The sequence below is a fragment of the Mustelus asterias genome, chromosome 22 (genome assembly GCF_964213995.1).
Source record: "Mustelus asterias chromosome 22, sMusAst1.hap1.1, whole genome shotgun sequence".
Classification (NCBI taxonomy): Eukaryota; Metazoa; Chordata; class Chondrichthyes; order Carcharhiniformes; family Triakidae; genus Mustelus; species Mustelus asterias.
In genome coordinates, this window is record NC_135822.1 from 72,843,936 (window position 1) to 72,862,456 (window position 18,521).

The 18,521-nt window shown below is 47.5% G+C and overlaps 1 pseudogene; it reads right to left on the reverse strand.

Annotated features, from left to right (window-relative positions):
- Positions 1-923: 923 nt before the first annotated feature.
- Positions 924-14,441, reverse strand: LOC144509730 (large ribosomal subunit protein uL15-like; annotated as a pseudogene).
- Positions 14,442-18,521: the final 4,080 nt, after the last annotated feature.

Below are 18,521 nucleotides of genomic sequence, written 5' to 3' on the forward strand. Positions count from 1 at the left end.
AAGTCTGATAGATCCCAACTGGGGAGTCAAGTATTCTGTTTGTGAAATGTCAGAGTAACAAATCAGGCTCTTGTCCTGCCTGCGTGTGTTCTGAATCATTCTCGTTTCCAGAGTTCTAATGATGCGGTTGAACCACAAGGTCTGTCCCAGGCCACCTCTCACCAGGTCCACTCAACACTCGACATTATTTACTCTCCATTCGGGCAGTCACTGACCTGTGTGCATTGACCCTGTGGGAAGGATTCTCAACACCAATCCAATTCAGATGTTTGACCACAACTCATGACAAGTTTCTGAAATCTTTGATCACCCGGTCACTTGTTGGGGTGGGGAGCAGTGACTGTGGTATTAGTTGGGTTTGGGCAGAGATTCTGTCACCTCTGGGTCCTTCTGACAGCTTCGTCAGGAATGGAAATTGAACCACTCCCCACACCCTTTCTTTCCCCCACATTGCACTCTTTCTGGTGGGATCACAGCTTGGTATGGCTCCTGCTCTGCCCAAGACCGCAAGAAACTACAAAAGGTCGTGAATGTAGCCCAATCCATCACGCAAACCAACCTCCCATCCATTGACTCTGTCTACACTTCCTGCTGCCTCGGAAAAGCAGCCAGCATAATTAAGGACCCCACGCACCCCGGACATTCTCTCTTCCACCTTCTTCTGTCTGGAAAAATATACAAAAGTCTGAGGTCACGTACCAACCGACTCAAGAACAGCTTCTTCCCTGCTGCTGTCAGACTTTTGAATGGACCTACCTCGCATTAAGTTGATCTTTCTCTACACCCTAGCTATGACTGTAACACTACATTCTGCACTCTCTCCTTTCCTTCTCTATGAACGGTACGCTTTGTCTGTAGAACGTGCAAGAAACAATACTTTTCACTGTATGTTAATACGTGTGACAATAATAAATCAAATCAGATCAGATACCCACCATCGCCTCCAGCCTCACTTGATGCTTTACTTCCTCTGCAGAAGGCCTGCCATCAGAGCTCTCCAACCCCTCCCTCCAATGGCCGGGGTTGCCTGTGCGCACGGGCAGAATGTCCTCCTGGAGGACAGCAGGGTAGAAAGAGCATTGTGTATAATCCCAAACGTGCTCCTTGCCATCACCCCCCCCCTTCCCCTTCCCCCACTATCCCCCTGCCTTCACTCATTTCAACATGGAGCCACTGAATTGTGATTGCAGAGTGGGGACTCTGCCTGATCCTGGGCTTGCAAAATCTCACTAACTGTCCTGACTGGAGACAATACACATCTCTTTAACCTGTGCTTAACCCTCTCTCCACTCACATTGTCTGCACCTGTAAAGACCTGATTAGCTGTTAAGACTCGCATTCCAACCATTATCTTGTAGTTGAGTTTGTGTCTATATATGCCCTGTTTGTGAACCAAATCCTGCACTCGCCTGATGAAGAAGCAGCGCTCTAAAAGTTCGTGATACCAAATAAACCTGTTGGACTTTAACCTGGTGTTGTGAGACTACTTACTGTGCTCACCCCAGTCCAACGCCGGCATCTCCACATCATGATCATTGCTCCCAGCTCAAGGTTACCAAAGGCCATTGTGGGTGCATTAATCTGATGCGACAAAGGGGAAGGTGAGATAGGCACACAGAATGCAACAGGAGTAGGCCATTCAGCCCTTCGAGACTTCTCCATCATTTGATAAGATCATGGCTGATCTGCTTGCGGTCTCAGCTCCAGTTCACCAGTGGTCCCTATCACCCTCCATCCCCTGTCTGTCAAAAACCTGTCTAACTCTGACTTGGATAAATTCAATGACTCAGCCTCCAATGCTTTCTATAGAACATAGAACATAAACACGTAGAACGCGCAGTAATTCTCGGTAAGAGAATTCCACATCCTAACTGCCCTGGGCTGGGAGAGGAAAAAGAAATTCTTCATCTGCCTCTTAAATGGTGTCCCCATTCTTGAACTGTGTTCCCTGGTTCTTGTCTCTCCCTCCTGGTGTCTATCCGATCACATCGCCTCAGGACCTAATAGGCTTCAATGAGATAAAGACCCGAGTGGGAAAGGAATTGAAGGATGCGAGGGGCAAGTTTTAAAGGAGATGTACGAGGCAAGTGTTTTACACAGAGGGTGATGGGTGCCTGGAACTCGCTGCCGGGGGAGGTAGTGGAAGTGGATATGGTAGTGAGTTTTAGGGGCATCTGGACAAATACATGAATAGGGTGGGAATAGAGGGAACAAAGTAAACAAAGAACAAAGAACAATATAGCACAGGAACAGGCCCTTCAGCCCTCCAAGCCCGCGCCGCTCCCTGGACCAAACTAGACCATTCTTTTGTATCCCTCCATTCCCATAATAATAGGGACTATTATTTAAATGGTAAAAAATTGCAGTATGCTACTGTGCGGAGGGACCTGGGTGTCCTTGTGCAGGAATCTCAAGGAGTTGGTTTGCAGGTGCAGCGGGTAATTAAGAAGGCAAATGGAATTTTGTCCTTCATTGCTAGAGGGATGGAGTTTAAAAACAGTGAGGTTATGTTGCAACTGCATAAAGAACAAAGAACAGTACAGCACAGGAAACAGGCCCTTCGGCCCTCCAAGCCTGTGCCGCTCCTTGGTCCAACAAGACCAATCGTTTGTATCCCTCCATTCCCAGGCTGCTCATGTGACTATCCAGGTAAGTCTTAAACGATGTCAGCGTGCCTGCCTCCACCACCCTACTTGGCAGCGCATTCCAGGCCCCCACCACCCTCTGTGTAAAAAACATCCCTCTAATATCTGAGTTATACTTCGCCCCTCTGACCTTGAGCCCGTGACCCCTCGTGGTCGTCACTTCTGATCTGGGAAAAAGCTTCCCACCGTTCACCCTATCGATCCCCTTCATAATCTTGTACACCTCTATTAGATCTCCCCTCAATCTCCGTCTTTCCAGGGAGAACAATCCCAATTTACCCAATCTCTCCTCATAGCTAAGACCCTCCATACCAGGCAACATCCTGGTAAACCTTCTCTGCACTCTCTCTAACGCCTCCACGTCCTTCTGGTAGTGCGGCGACCAGAACTGGATGCAGTACTCCAAATGTTGCTGGTGAGGCTACACCTGGGGTACTCTGAACAGTTTTGGTCTCCTTACTTGAGAAAGGATATACTGGCACTGGAGAGGGTGCAGAGGAGATTCACTCGGTTGATTCCAGACTTGAGAGGGTTGGCTTATGAGGAGAGACTGAGTAGACTGGGGCTATACTCATTGCAATTCAGAAGAATGAGGGGAGATCTTATAGAAACATATAAGATTATGAAGGGAATAGATAAGATAGAAGCAGAGAAGTTGTTTCCACTGGCGGGTGAAACTAGAACTAGGGGGCATAGCCTCAAAATAAGGGGAAGCAGATTTAGGACTGAGTTGAGGAGGAACTTCTTCACACAAAGGGTTGTGAATCTGTGGAATTCCCTGCCCAGTGAAGCAGTTGAGGCTCCCTCATTGAATGTTTTTAAGGCAAGGATAGATCGATTTTTGAACAGTAAAGGAATTAAGGGTTATGGTGAGCGGGCGGGGTAAGTGGAGCTGAGTCCACAAAAAGGTCAGCCATGATCTTATTGAATGGCGGAGCAGGCCCGAGGGGCCAGATGGCCTGCTCCTGCTCCTAGTTCTTGTGTTCTTATATGGTCACCGGAAGGGTAGGGGGTTTTAGTTCAGTTGGGCAGCATGGTCGATGCAGGCTTGGAGGGCCGAAGGGCCTGTTCCTGTGCTGTAATTTCCTTTGTTCTTTGATGATTGAGAGTGGACAGATGTTTGTGTGGAACACCCGTACTGTCACAGACCGGTGGGGCTGAATGGCCTCGGCTCTGTGCTGAAGACTGAATGTAATAACCGTGCACACACTCACCCAGTGGAAAAGCTGGTGACGTTGTGATTCTAAAAAAGAACACTTGGTGGGCTACCTGCCTTTGATATGCTCGGGGAGCACTCAGAATCACTGCAACAATTGCTTATTACTTCATCAGTTTGCACAGTATTATCTGCTTATTATCATCGAGTGCTGAAATACAAAGGCATTTCCTATTTATTTCTTGCCAACATGTCCAATTTTATGAGATAACAGGGCCTGTTCAGTAAGATAAATGCTTCCCAGTCTCCACACTCCTGCAAGTCTCATCCAATCTGAATTTATAATGTGAAAGGCATCACTGCCTTTTTTAAAATACCTCGCTGTGATTTTGCTTAATATTAACCCTGGAAACATACAACTCCTTCACTTCCCAATTTGATTTCTGACTCGGATTCAATCCTTTGTTCCCTCGGCCTGTGGAGTGTGCTCGGATTCAATCCTTTGTTCCCTCGGCCTGTGGAGTGTGCTAGCACACTGATACTTGGCCTCCCACTTCATTTTCAAACAATGTCCTCTCGAGGCCTCATCATCCACCGTCTGCTGAAAGAATGGCAGCTACTAAAGGCCTTCGCTTAACAACAACTGGAGTATCACTGCATCACAGAATCCCTACAGTGCAGAAAGAGGCGATTTGGCCCATCGAGCCTTTGATTTGATTTGATTTATAATTATCACATGTATTAAAAGCATTGTTTCCTGAGCACCATACAGACAAAACATACCGTTCATAGAGAAGGAAAGGAGAGGGTGCAGAAGGTAGTGTCACAGTCATAGCTAAGGTGTAGAGAAAGATCAACTTAATGTGAGGTAGGTCCATTCAAAAGTCTGACAGCAGCAGGGAAGAAGCTGTTCTTGAGTTGGTTGGTACGTGACCTCAGACTTTGGTATCTTTTTCCCGAAGGAAGAAGGTGGAAGAGAGAATGTCCGGGGTGCGTGGGGTCTTTAATTATGCTGGCTGCTTTGCTGAGGCAGCGGGAAGTGTAGACAGAGTCAATGGATGGGAGGCTGGTTTGCGTGATGGATTGGGCTACATTCGCGACCTTTTGTAGCTCCTTGCGGTCTTGGGCAGAGCAGGAGCCATACCGAGCTGTGATACAACCAGAAAGAATGCTTTCTATGGTGCATCTGTAAAGGTTGGTGAGAGTCACAGCTGACATTTCCTTAGTCTTCCGAGAAAGTAGAGGCGTTTGGTGGGCTTTCTTAACTATAGTGTCGGCATGGGGGAACCAGGACAGGTTGTTGGTGATCTGGACACCTAAAAACTTGACCAACTTGACACCCAGAAACTGCACCAACTCTTCATTTACATTTGTCTCACAATTAGGACAGGTTTCAGAGCTGGGCCCACTTCACCCTCTCAAACAACAGCCGCAGCCTGAGAAGCGGGTTCCAATTTACACTCGTCGCCAAGGCCTGGTGCATCCTTCGCTGCAGAAAGTGGCGGGCACGGGCAGAGGCAAATCTTTTCCCTTCAGCAATCGGTCAGAGTTCAATTCCCACCCAGGCAGTTTGAGAATCATTCAAAAAAAGACATCACAAATTAAGAAGCTGGTCCGTTAATATTCCGCGGGTAAGGAAACCGGGAGGTTTGAGCCTCTGCGATTGTGGCGGGTGCTAGAGGGTCATGTTGTGTGTTGACGTTTAAGAACAAAGAACAAAGAAAGTTGCAGCACAGGAACAGGCCCTTCGGCCCTCCCACCGACCATGCTGCCCGACTGAACTAAAGCCCCCTCCCTTCCGGGGACCATATCCCTCTATTCCCATCCTATTCATGTATTTGTAATAGTTTGGCGGGTGAACGTGTGCACTGTTTGTGACACGGGGGCCACTACTGCTGGACTGTGTGGATACTGCTTTGTCTGATGTTGAGATGGGAGACTATGAACAACTGAAATTCGCTCAGCTTCCTTCCCCAGGTTCCATTTCACCAATTCCGCTCACCTCCTTGTGTACTCCGACCCATCCAGAATGTCGCCCTTTTTCTGGCGACCCCACTAGCCCTCAGTGTTGCTGGGGGCTCCCACTCCTCAGTGCACGATAGACAGAGGTCAGGACTTTCTGGCCTTCCAACTGACGGGCATCGCCACGGGTGGGACGGGATGGGAAAATCCAACAAATCGTTGACTTTGAAAATGATAATGAATGGAGTCATTAATAGCATGAAGGGGGCCATTTTGCCCATTCAGACAAGCTCGCTCTCTGTGGAACAACCGGTCAGTCCCACACCCCTCGCAGGTACCCATCCCCTTACTGTTCCTTCAAGTATCCTTTTGAAATCATTGATTCCTTTCCTCTTTTACCACGCTGATGGACAGCGAGTCCCGAGTTCTTTCACACACACACACACACACCATTTGCATCTCATTGGTCCCTGGCTTGACACCTGTTCTGGGCTCTTCCTGCCCTCCGCCTCCTGGTCACTCTCCAAGCAGAAGCTGCCAGCCAGCACAAACCCTGGCCCTCAGCAATACCCAGGCTGGGAGGAGTGAGAGGGAGAGAAAGTTAATTTTACTGCTGTGGAGATTATCCTCGCTGGCAAGTGTGCAGTGTAGGCATCAGCGGAGGACAGGATGCGTGTCGGCTGCTGAGACTCGCACTGATCAAACTGGCCGACCACCAGCTGAAGGACTCTCACCAACTTTTACAGATGCACCATAGAAAGCATTCTTTCTGGCTGTATCACAGCTTGGTATGGCTCCTGCTCTGCCCAAGACCGCAAGGAACTACAAAAGGTTGCGAATGTAGCCCAATCCATCACGCAAACCAGCCTCCCATCCATTGACTCTATCTACACTTCCCGCTGCCTCGGCAAAGCAGCCAGCATAATTAAGGACCCCACACACCCCGGACATTCTCTCTTCCACCTTCTTCCTTCGGGAAAAAGATGCAAAAGTCTGAGGTCACGTACCGACCGACTCAAGAACAGCTTCTTCCCTGCCGCTGTCAGCCTTTTGAATTGACTTACCTTGCATTAAGTTGATCTTTCTCTACACCCTAGCTATGACTTTAACACTACATTTTTGAACAGTAAAGGAATTAAGGGTTATGGTGAGCGGGCGGGTAAGTGGAGCTGAGTCCACAAAAAGATCAGCCACGATCTTCTTGAATGGTGGAGCAGGCTCGAGGGGCCAGATGGCCTACTCCTGCTCCTAGTTCTTATGTTCTTATTCTGCACTCTCTCCTTTCCTTCTCTATGAACGGCATGCTTTGTCTGTATAGCGCGCAAGAAACAATACTTTTCACTGTATGTTAATGCATGTGACAATAATAAATCAAATCAAATCAAAAGATGATGGATGGAGTGACCTGGGAGAAGCAGCATGAAGTATCTAACAACACAAACAAAAACACCTCTCTCCAACTTCCACTGAGCGGAGTGGATCTTTCAGAGGCAAAATAAATTAGCCCAGGGATTTCTCAAGGCAAAAATAGTTGGATGTGAGAATGTTAAGTGGTTAGGTTTATTTTCTGGAGAGCCACTGTAACTTCAATGGTACAATTTCCAGCAGGTCCCTTCACCCCCCCTCCCCAAGGAAATTCCCTTTCCCTCAGATTAGCTTTCTGTATCACTTGGAACCACCCCCCACCAGCAAACCTCCACCCCCAGCCAGACCCCGCCCCCGCTTGAATTGACACACTCCTTTTGTGTTTGTGAACAGGCGTGAATGGCTGAGTGAACGGAGCTGGTGACTGCTTCCCGACATGCTGTGATTTGTCAGGGCAGCTTGGGTCTAATGTACTCGATTCTGAGACTGAATATCTTCCCGCCGCGCAGAGGCTCAGGCGATTAGGTAACTCCTGCGGTTCCTGAAAAAGACACTGACTTCAGCGCGCACTCATCACCAGTCCCCCTGCTGAACAGGAACCGCAGAACTTCACTGCCGACACGGCGGCGTGGAATAGACATGATCAGAGCGTCTGAAGGGGCACTTCTGGATTGAGCAAGTGGGCACAGCTGTGGCAGACATGGGTGAGGTGCGAGGTCCTCGGGATGGTGAGAGGCAGGGAACTTCCTCACAGGGACCCGGGTTCCGATTCTGGCCTTGGGTGACTGTCTGTGTGGCGTCTGCACCTGTCTGCGTGGGTTTCCTCCGGGTGCTCCTGTTTCCTCCCACAGTGCAAAGATGTGCGGGTTAGGTGGATTGGCCATGCTAAATGCAGAAGGTGACAGGGATAGTATAGAGAGGGGGGGGGGGGGGACGCTGGGTGGGATCCTCTTTCGGAGAGTCAGTGCAGACTCGATGGGCCAAATGCCATCTTTCTGCACTGTCGGGATTCTATGAGATTCTCCATGTGGAACAGCCCAGGGTGCAGTGGGCCAAGTACTGAGATCACTAAAAGCTAACCAGCAGTTACAACAAGGATGTTGTTTAGAAAAGAAAAGATAGCCTTCTTTGACCTTTTGAGAGTTATGGCCCACTGTGTCTGCACTGGTTCTCCAAACATGGTCGCGTGGAAGGCGCTTCTGACTGTGTTTACCCCAGTCCAACGCCGGCATCTCCACATCATCTCCAAACATGACCCAGTGCCATCCCCCCTGCCTTTACCCCGTACCCTTGCCCATTGCTTCTATTCAAATAATCATCCAATGTCCACTCCACCTCACTCCCAGGCAGAATATTTCATTGGTCAGAACATTGAATACAGGAGTTGGGACGTCTTGTTGAAGTTGTACAAGACATTGGTAAGGCCACACTTGGAATACTGTGTACAGTTCTGGTCATCCTATTACAGAAAGGATATTATTAAACTAGCAAGAGTGCAGAAGAGATCTACGAGGATGTTACCGGGACTTGATGGTTTGAGTTATAAGGAGAGGCTGGATAGACTGGGACTTTTTTCTCTGGAGCGTAGAAGGCTGAGGGGTGATCTTATAAAAGTCTATAAAATAATGAGGGGCATAGATCAGCTAGATAGTCAATATTTTTTCCCAAAGGTAGGGGAGTCTAAAACTAGAGGGCATAGGTTTAAGGTGAGAGGGAGAGATACAAAAGGATCCAGAGGGGCAATTTTTTCACACAGAGGGTGGTGAGTGTCTGGAACAAGCTGCCAGAGGAAGTAGTAGAGGTGGGTACAATTTTGTCTTTTAAAAAGCGTTTATATAGTTACATGGATAAGATGAGTATAGAGGGATATGGGCCAAATGCGGGCAATTGGGAATAGCATAGCGGTTTAAAAAAAAGGGCAGCATGGACAAGTTGGGCCGAAGGGCCTGTTTCCATGCTGTAAATCTCTATAACTCTATGACTCTAATATTCCAGACCCCAACCACTCATTGCTCCTTTTGATGTCCTCTGCTTCTCGATCCTCCCGCCATTGGGGACAGTTTCTCCCAACCTACTTTGTGCAGGATGTTAAATGCCTCCATCAAATCTCCTCTCCCACCTTCGCGCCTCTCGTGTGGAAGGCGCTTTGTAAATGCAAGTTGTTGTTGAGGTACCTGCGAGGGGGGGAAAAAAAAAACAACTGAAAGGGGAAAGCTTCAGCTCAGCAGCAACAGAGCTGACCAGGAGGTGAGATTTACTTTGCTTGTGGAGTATTTCCTCATCAGAGACATAACCCTGGAGTGAGCTGACAGGAGTTAACAAAGCATTTGTGCTTTGGTACTGAGTGTGGGCACTTCCATTATCAGTCAGGGACAGCTGCAGTGACAGCTTCTTCAACTCATAAAGGAGCCAGGGAGGCAGGAAATCCTCAACTCATCATAGTTTACAAAGTCACCGGTGATTTAGAAATGCTGTGTTTGCTTCTCAGAGTGAACACAAATCTCCCTGAAAGGGAATGATTTTTTTTTTAAACCTCCCCAGTTTTTCCCGTCACCGTGGCGATACAATTCATGTTGCTCCGGGTTAAAAGCCAGGGAATTAAATCTGAAGTGCAATATTGATCAAACGAGAGAGCTTTCCCCCTCCACGTCGCACAGCATTAATGGGTTATGCGATACTGTGACTTGTGTGTGAGCGGGCTTTATTAAATGACAGTCGCGCTTGGCTTTATTGGGTTCGGATATATATAAAAGCTTTTTGTTCTCATCAGGTCTGCAGTTATTGGGTCAGGCCCCATCACACATAGCCAATCCACACTCTCATCCTTACTAATCTTGTTCTGTGCTGAACCTGAGCCACCTAAGGAGAGTTGAGTTACTTGTTGACAAAACGCAACTAAAAGGATGATCCATTATGTAAATATATAATCCTCGAGACTTCTTTTAAAGGCAGCCTCCACGACACACGACAACACAGAATCGCTGAGCAGAAACTGATAGCCAAGTTCCGCACACACGAGGACGGCCTCAACCGGGATCTTGGGTTCATGTCACACTATCTGTAACCCCCACGACTTGCCTGGGCTTGCAAAATCTCACTAACTGTCCTGGCTGGAGACAATACACATCTCTTTAACCTGTGCTTAACGCTCTCTCCACTCACAATGTCTGCACCTGTAAAGACTTGATTACCTGTTAAGACTCGCATTCCAACCATTATCCTGTAATTGAGTTTGTGTCTATATATGCCCCGTTTGTGAAACAAATCCTGCACTCACCTGATGAAGGGGCAGCGCTCCAAAAGCTCGTGCTACCAAATAAACCTGTTGGACTTTAACCTGGTGTTGTGAGACTACTTACTTTAAAGAGATTTGATTTGATTTGATTTATTATTGTCACATGTATTAACATACAGTGAAAAGTATTGTTTCTTGCGCGCTATACAGACAGAGCATACCGTTCATAGAGAAGGAAAGGAGAGAGTGCAGAATGTAGTGTTAGTGTGTAAAGAAAGATCAACTTAATGCGAGGTAGGTCCATTCAAAAGTCTGACAGCAGCAGGGAACACGCTGTTCTTGAGTCGGTTGGCACGTGACCTCAGACTTTTGTATCTTTTTCCTGATGGAAGAAGGTGGAAGAGAGAATGTCCGGGGTGCGTGGGGTCCTTAATTATGCTGGCTGCTTTGCTGAGGCAGCGGGAAGTGTAGACAGAGTCAATGGATGGGAGGCTGATTTGTGTGATGGATTGGGCTACATTCACGACATTTTGTAGTTCTTTGCAGTCTTGGGCAGAGCAGGAGCCATACCAAGCTGTGATACAACCAGAAAGAATGCTTTCTACGGTGCATCTGTAAAAGTTGGTGAGAGTCGTAGCGGACATGCCAAATTTCCTTAGTCTTTAACAGAACAAAAGTGCCTGTCCATGTCTGTGTCCGCCTCTATCTTTAACTTCACTATCGACACTCTTTCTTCCCCACTGGGTCTGCTCAAACACATTTTCTATAAACCCTCCAGAGAATATGACACATTAAGATGACTCGTTGTTCATTAGGTTCCTGAGTGATTATATCTTCACGACAAACATCAGGCAGACGATTCTGCTGCTCAAAAACCAATTGTTCATTTCTCTTCCACTGATGTGAATTCTCAGCTGCCAACAACACCGCACGCTCACAGCATCAACTGTACCCAAGGCTCATCCGGGCAATGAAATGCCCAAGCTGTGTGAATACCAGCCTCATCAAAGCCACTGTACAAAATCAGACCCCCTCCCCAACGCGTTACCCTGTGTGTGGACTGGGCCTCCAGTGGGTTCATTGCCTGTGTCAGGTTGAGTTAAAGTCATGCTTATCTGGAATTACATTGTGAGCTGCTACACATGCACGGACCATTCAACTCAACTGAAACTAAATGAGCTTATCTGTGACGTCCAACCTGGTCAAATAACTTGCTGGAACTTGGAGGTGGGGGATGGGCCGGGGAGTGGGGGGGAGGGGTGCAGATGCGGGGGTGGGGGTTTGGAGTCATAGAGTTTACAGCATGGAAACAGGCCCTTTGGCCCAACTTGTCCATGCCGCCCCTCTTTTTTTAAAATCCCTAAGCTAATCCCAATTGCCCGCATTTGGCCCATATCCCTCTATACCCATCTTACCCATGTAACTATCTAAATGCTTTTCAAAAGACAAAATTGTACCCATCTCTACTACTACCTCTGGCAGCTTGTTCCAGACACTCACCACCCTCTGTGTGAAAGAATTGCCCCTCTGGACCCTTTTGTATCTCTCCCCTCTCACCTTAAACCTATGCCCTCTAGTTTTAGACTCCCCTACCTTTGGGAAAAAGTTTAATCGTTCACACGAGAAAAATCCTAATCCCCGTATCCACCCTACACCCGTATCCTTTTACCTTGCTGCCCTTTATTCCAACCATCTACCTAACCTGTTTCTTTTAAGAGACAGTTTTTGTACACCCAATTAAAAATTTATGCCATCAATTGATGCAATCAATGGGGTGGCACGGTGGCACAGTGGTTAGCACTGCTGCCTCACAGCGCCAGGAACCTGCATTCAATTCCCCGCTTGGGTGGCTGTGTGGAGTTTGTACGTTCTCCCCGTGTCTGCGTGGGTTTCATTTGGGTGGTCCTGTTTCCTCCCGCATGCCAGAGATGTGCAGGTTAGGTGGATTGGCCATGCTAACTTGCCCCTTAGTGTCCAAGATGTGTAGTTGAGGAGGATTAGCGGGGCAAGTGAGTGGAGTTACGGGGATCGGGTCTGAGTGAGTTGGTGCAGACTCGATGGGCCGAATGGCCTGCTTCAACACTATAGGGATTCAATGATTTAATGAATACACAAGCCCCAGCAAATTCCTTCATCTTCTCTTCCGCTTTCCTGGGGAAGAGCTTTGCTTGTCCCAGGGCTTTATAGTAAGAGTACAACATCAATACCAGGTGCTGTCCTTCAGGTTACCTGGTACAGTTCAACCTGGTCTGTTCACTGACCAGAATCCACAACTTATCTAGACCGATGGTCGGACAGAACAGCTGGTCCTTCTTTGGATGCTGATGCCACACCAACCTTTCCAAAGTAACTAGGAGAGGCGATGGCCTAGTGGTATTATCGCCAGACTATTAATCCAGAAAACTCAGCTAATGTTCTGGGGGACCTGGGTTCAAATCCCGCCACGGCAGATGGTGGAATTTGAATTCAATAAAAAAAAATCTGGAATTAAGAATCTACTGATGACCATGAAACCATTGTCGATTGTTGGAAAAACCCATCTGGCTCACTAATGTCCTTTAGGGAAGGAAATCTGCCATCCTTACCTGGTCTGGCCTACATGTGACTCCAGAGCCACAGCAATGCCCTTTCTATTGCCCTCGGGTAACTAGGGATGGGCAATAAATGCTGGCCAGCCAGCAACGCCCATGTCCCACCAATTAATAAACATAAAGGATTAAACCAGGGTGATAGTGATCATTATGATTCTTACCAATGCCACGCCCACTAGGATGCTTCCTGTGTCTGCCAATCTGGCCATGATTGTGGCTAACATGTCCTCTCAGCTTTCTGCTTTTTCTCAATTTGATTGAGTTTTTTGAAGGGGTAACCAAGAAGCTAGATGAGGGCAGTGCAGTTGATGTGGACTTTAGCAAGGCCTTTGACAAGGTACTGCATGGTAGGTTGTTGCATAAGGTTAAATCTCATGGGATCCAAGGTGAGGTATCTAAATGGATACAAAATTGGCTTCTTGACAGAGGGTGGTTACAGAGGGTTGTTTTTCAAACTGGAGGCCTGTGACCAGTGGTGTGCCTTAGGGATCAGTGCTGGGTCCACTGTTATTTGTCATTTATATGAATGATTTGGATGAGATTATAGGAGGCATGCTTAGTAAGTTTGCAGATGACACCAAGATGACAGTGAAGAAGGTTATCTAGGATTGCAAATGGGAACTTGACCAATTAGGCCAGTGGGCTGACAAATGGCAGATGGAGTTTAATTTAGATAAATGCGAGGTGATGCATTTTGGTAGATTGAATCAGGGCAGGACTTACTCAGGTAATGGTAGGGCGTTGGGGAGAGTTACAGAACAAAGAGATCTAGGGGAGAAGTCACAGGTGGACAGAGTGGTGAAGAAGGCATTCAGCATGCTTGGTTTCATTGGTCAGAGCATTGAATACAGGAGTTGGGACGTCTTGTTGAAGTTGTACAAGACATTGGTAAGGCCACACTTGGAATACTGTGTACAGTTCTGGTCACCCTATTATAGAAAGGATATTATTAAACTAGAAAGAGTGCAGAAGAGATTTACTAGGATGCTTCTGGGACTTGATGGTTTGAGTTCTAAGGAGAGGTTGGATAGACTGGGACTTTTTTCTCTGGAGCGTAGAAGGCTGAGGGGTGATCTTATAGAGGTCTATAAAATAATGAGGGGCATAGATCAGCTAGATAGTCAATATCTTTTCCCAAAGGTAGGGGAGTCTGAAACTAAAGGGCATAGGTTTAAGGTGAGAGTTACAAAAGGATCCAGAGGGGCAATTTTTTCACACAGAGGGTGGTGAGTGTCTGGACCAAGGTGCCAGAGGTAGTAGTAGAGGCGGGTACAATTTTGTCTTTTAAAAAGCGTTAAGACAGTTACATGGGTAAGATGGGTACAGAGGGATATGGGTCAAATGGGGGCAATTGGGACTAGCTTAGAGGTTTAAAAAAAAGGGCAGTATGGACAAGTTGGGCTGAAGGGCCTGTTTCCATGCTGTAAACCTCTATGACTCTAATCTGGATGGCATTGCCACAGCCAATTCCAGTCAATGCAAGTATTCACATGCAACATCCTCAAATAATGTTATCCTGATCACTGCTGTTAATATTCACAAAGAGGTTCAAGCTCCCATTGTAAGCGAGTGCAGCTATTACTAATTTGGCAAGGTCGGGGCTTCATGCTGAGGTATATATACGAGGCAGTTTTCACCTGTGGAGTCTGCGCCTGTGTTCTCTGGGTTTTGTGAATAATGTGGAGATGCCGGCGTTGGACTGGGGTGAACACAGTAAGAAGTCTAATAACACCAGGTTAAAGTCCAACAGGTTTATTTGGTAGTAAAAGCCACTCGCTTTCGGAACAGGCTGTCCCTTCGTCAGGTGGGTGAGAGTTCTGATTTGTGCCCTGTTTGTCATCAGCACTACCTGGAAGTTCCCCTCCAAATCGCTCACCATCCAGACTTGGAAATATATCGGCTGTTCCTTCACTGTTCTGGAACTCCCTCCCTAACAGCACCATGGGTGTACCTACACCACAGGGTGTGCAGCAGTACAAGAAGGCGATTCACGGTCACACAGCGGTTAGCACTGCTGTTTCACAGCGCCAAGGACCCGGGTTCGATTCCCGGCTTGGGTCACTGTCTGTGTGCAGTTTGCACGTTCTCCCCGTGTCTGCACGGGTTTCCTCCGAGCGCTCCGGTTTCCTCCCACATTCTGAAAGACGTGCTGGTTAGGGTGCATTGGCCATGCTAAATTCTCCCACAGTGTGCCCGAACAGGCGTAGGAGTGTGGTGTCTCGGGGGATTTTCACGGTAACTTCGTTGCGGTGTTAATGTAAGCCTTGTAAGCAGTCTCACAACACCAGGTTACAGTCCAACAGGTTTATTTGGTAGGACTTTAACCTGATGTTGTGAGACTACTTACTGTGCCTACCCCTGTCCAACGCTGGCAACTGCACATAATGTAAGCCTTACTTGGGACAAATAAATAAACTTTACTTTGATTCACCATCGCCTTCTCAAGGGGCAATTAGGGATGGGCAATAAATGCTGGCCTCGCCAGAGACGGCCACATCCCAAAAGCAAAATAAATAAAAACCCTGCTGTATCTACACAGGTTTCCATCGATGGCCCTTGGGACATTATTTCCAGAGTCGCTGCGACATCCCCAGCATTCGAAGCAGCTTTCCCTTCCTGCTTTATCCACTGAAGGTGCTGTTCTCAATAAATTGAACACCTGAGCTCCCACATCTCTCTGCCCTCCCCCATCAGTAAGAAGTTTAACAACACCAGGTTAAAGTCCAACAGGTTTATTTGGTAGCAAAAGCCACACAAGCTTTCGAGGCTCTAAGCCCCTTCTTCAGGTGAGTGGGAATTCTGTTCACAAACAGAATTTATAAAGACACAGACTCAATTTACATGAATAATGGTTGGAATGCGAATACTTACAACTAATCCAATCTTTAAGAAACAAAACAATGGGAGTGGAGAGAGCATCAAGACAGGCTAAAAAGATGTGTATTGTCTCCAGACAAGACAGCCAGTGAAACTCTGCAGGTCCACGCAACTGTGGGAGTTACAAATATTGTGACATGAACCCAATATCCCGGTTGAGGCCGTCCGCGTGTGTGCGGAACTTGGCTATCAGTTTCTGCTCAGCGACTCTGCGCTGTCGTGTGTCGCGAAGGCCGCCTTGGAGAACGCTTACCCGAATATCAGAGGCTGAATGCCCGTGACCGCTGAAGTGCTCCCCAACAGGAAGAGAACAGTCTTGCCTGGTGATTGTCGAGCGGTGTTCATTCATCCGTTGTCGCAGCGTCTGCATAGTTTCCCCAATGTACCATGCCTCGGGACATCCTTTCTTGCAGCGTATCAGGTAGACAACGTTGGCCGAGTTGCAAGAGTATGTACCGTGTACCTGGTGGATGGTGTTCTCACGTGAGATGATGGCATCTGTGTCGATGATCCGGCACGTCTTGCAGAGGTTGCTGTGGCAGGGTTGTGTGGTGTCTTGGTCACTGTTCTCCTGAAGGCTGGGTAGTTTGCTGCGGACAATGGTCTGTTTGAGGTTGAAGCTACGGCATCTCCTCCGGAGCCTTCAACATGTCATTGATGAAGACGAACATCTCGCCAAGGCCATCCCCACACCCCCACTTCTTGCCTTCAAACAACCGCACAACCTCAAACAGACCATTGTCCGCAGCAAACTACCCAGCCTTCAGGAGAACAGTGACCAAGACACCACACAACCCTGCCACAGCAACCTCTGCAAGACGTGCCGGATCATCGACACAGATGCCATCATCTCACGTGAGAACACCATCCACCAGGTACACGGTACATACTCTTGCAACTCGGCCAACGTTGTCTACCTGATACGCTGCAAGAAAGGATGTCCCGAGGCATGGTACATTGGGGAAACTATGCAGACGCTGCGACAACGGATGAATGAACACCGCTCGACAATCACCAGGCAAGACTGTTCTCTTCCTGTTGGGGAGCACTTCAGCGGTCACGGGCATTCGGCCTCTGATATTCGGGTAAGCGTTCTCCAAGGCGGCCTTCGCGACACACGACAGCGCAGAGTCGCTGAGCAGAAACTGATAGCCAAGTTCCGCACACACGCGGACGGCCTCAACCGGGATATTGGGTTCATGTCACAATATTTGTAACTCCCACAGTTGCGTGGACCTGCAGAGTTTCACTGGCTGTCTTGTCTGGAGACAATACACATCTTTTTAGCCTGTCTTGATGCTCTCTCCACTCCCATTGTTTTGTTTCTTAAAGATTGGATTAGTTGTAAGTATTCGCATTCCAACCATTATTCATGTAAATTGAGTCTGTGTCTTTATAAATTCTGTTTGTGAACAGAATTCCCACTCACCTGAAGAAGGGGCTTAGAGCCTCGAAAGCTTGTGTGGCTTTTGCTACCAAATAAACCTGTTGGACTTTAACCTGGTGTTGTTAAACTTCTTACTGTGTTTACCCCAGTCCAACGCCGGCATCTCCACATCATGACTCCCCCATCAGCCAGCTCTCTCTGATTCCAAGTGGAATAATTATTTCAAACTTCTTTCACCAGAATGTATCACTCAGTTACTGACTGTAAATCCCACTTGTCACGCTGCTATTTTATTCATAGGTTCCTTGGGTCCTCATAATTATTTACAAAACTTGATATTTTATTCGCGTTTGGAAACCACATCACAGGAAATCCATATATGTCTCTCTCTCTCTCCCGATTATGTAGATATTTATCTGTATCTCTCTTTCTACCTAGCTAGATAGTCAATATCTTTTCCCAAAGATATTTTCTAAAAGAGGTGGAGGAGTGGCATTGTTAATCAAGGATAGTTTAACGGCTGCGGAAAGGCACTTCGAGGGGGATCTGCACACTGAGGTAATATGGGCTGGGGTTAGAAATAGGAAAGGAGCGGTCACGTTGTTAGGAGTTTACTATAGGCCCCCAAATAGTAATAGAGATGTGGAGGAAGAAATTGCTAAGCAGATTATGGATATGTGTGGGGGTCACAGGGTAGTTGTCATGGGGGACTTTAACTTTCCAAATATTGATTGGAACCTTTGTAGGTCAAATAGTTCGGATGGGGCAGCTTTTGTGCAGTGTGTGCAGGAGGGTTTCCTGACACAATATGTGGATAGGCCGACAAGAGGTGAGGCCACATTGGATTTGGTACTGGGAAATGAACCGGGCCAAGTGTTAGATTTGGTTGTGGGAGAGCACTTTGGAGATAGTGACCACAATTCGGTGTCTTTTGTTATTGCAATGGAGAGGGATAGGGCCGTATGGCAGGGCAAGCTTTACAATTGGGGGAGAGGTAATTATGATGCGATTAGGCAAGAATTAGGGGGCATAAGTTGGGAACAGAAACTGTCAGGGAAAGGCACCAATGAAAAGTGGAACTTTTTCAAGGAACAAATACTGGGTGTCCTTGATAGGTATGTCCCTGTCAGACAGGGAGGAAATGGCCAAGTGAGGGAACCATGGTTCACGAAAGAGGTGGAATGTCTTGTGAAAAGGAAGAGGGAAGCTTATGTAGGGATGAGGAAACAAGGTTCAGATGGCTCGATTGAGGGTTACAAGTTAGCAAGGAAGGAGCTGAAAAAGGGGCTTAGGAGAGCTAGGA